General features: G+C 57.3%; 1 protein-coding gene and 1 pseudogene across 1 annotated transcript in view; both read left to right on the top strand.

The window, feature by feature from the left end:
* LOC119470708 (zinc finger protein 726-like) overlaps positions 1-1,317 on the top strand; it is a 561,873-nt gene that overhangs the window by 190,030 nt on the left and 370,526 nt on the right. The window lies entirely within an intron of this gene.
* Positions 1-1,317, top strand: part of LOC108301973 — a 15,085-nt pseudogene that overhangs the window by 2,952 nt on the left and 10,816 nt on the right.

Below are 1,317 nucleotides of genomic sequence, written 5' to 3'. Positions count from 1 at the left end.
GCGAAACTCCGTCTCAAAAAAAAAAAAAAAGGGCTGAGAGCTCGCCCGAATTCACTCATGGCCTCCAGCGTGGCCGCGGACGAGTGAGTGCTCCAACTCCAGGAGCTGGAACAGCCCTGGACCAGGAAATAACCTCGAGCCGAGCACCACGCCCTGACTTCCCTCTTCAGAAAAGCCTCCCCCAAACCCCGACCCCGGGCCTCTGAAGCACCTTCCTCCCACTCTTAATCCCGTTGGGGAACAGAAGCCAAACCTAGGTACACAGTGTCAGGGATCTTCCCTAGAGCCCGGGTCACGCCCCTCTTCCTGGAAGAGGGCGCCCAGGAACTACAGCCGACCGGGCTGCATCCTCAGTCGAACCTGGGTGTCCCCTCCGCTCAAAGGTCGGTGTGGGGAGCGTCAGAGAAGGCGGCCCAGCGGGCTTCGGGCTGCCTCCCCCGTGCTCGGGGCCAGGAGCCCGGGTCCTTTAGGGTCCCCGCCGCAGGCTGAACTTCAGTGCTGGGGGTGCCAGAGCCGCCGCCTCGCGCTGTCGGATTCCAGCCCCTACTCATCCCGGCCTCGCCTGTTTCCTCACAGCCCTTCTCGTGCCCCACCTCCTGGCGGAGCCCGGCACATCCGTAACTTCAACCACACTCAAGTTTGCAGCCCGCCTGCGAGGCGCGGTCCTGGGGAACTGGGCGGAGTCAAAACGCTTCTCGTGCCGCCTTCCTCAGCTCCACCCCCGGGGCGTGCCCTGCCCCGGCGGCCTCGCAGTGGATGTTTTTTGTGTTTGTTTTAAAGACGGGGTTTCACCTTGTTGGTCAGGTTGATCTTGAACTCCCGACCTCAGGTGATCCGCCCGCCTTGGCCTCCAAAGTGCTTGGATTACAGGCGTGAGCCACCACGCCCGGCCCCGGATATTTTTATAGGTAAGAGATGAAGGGCTAATGTGGGTGAGAAGTTTTAATGAGACATTTGTGGCCTTATAATATCAGAAACAGAATATTGATCCACTGTTTTTAACCTACTTTGTAAGTTATAAAAAATCTTACTCAGGCTGGACATGGTGGCTCATGCCTGTAATCCCGGCACTTTGGAGGCCAAGGTGGGAGGATCGTTTGAGGTCAGGAGTTTGAGACCAGCCTGACCAATATGGTGAAAACTCGTCTTTACTAAAAATATGAAAATTAGCCAGGCATGGCTGCGGGTGCCTGCAGTCCTAGCTACTCAGGAGGCTGAGACAGGAGAATTGCTTGAACCCGGGAGGTGGAGGTTGCAGTGAGCTGAGATCATGCCACTGCACTCCAGGCTGGACAACAGAGACTCCATCTTAAAAAA

This window comes from Cebus imitator, unplaced genomic scaffold (genome assembly GCF_001604975.1).
Source record: "Cebus imitator isolate Cc_AM_T3 unplaced genomic scaffold, Cebus_imitator-1.0 Scaffold38, whole genome shotgun sequence".
Lineage (NCBI taxonomy): Eukaryota > Metazoa > Chordata > Mammalia > Primates > Cebidae > Cebus > Cebus imitator.
Note: the sequence above shows the minus strand (reverse complement) of the source record. Positions and strands in the feature narration are given on the sequence as shown.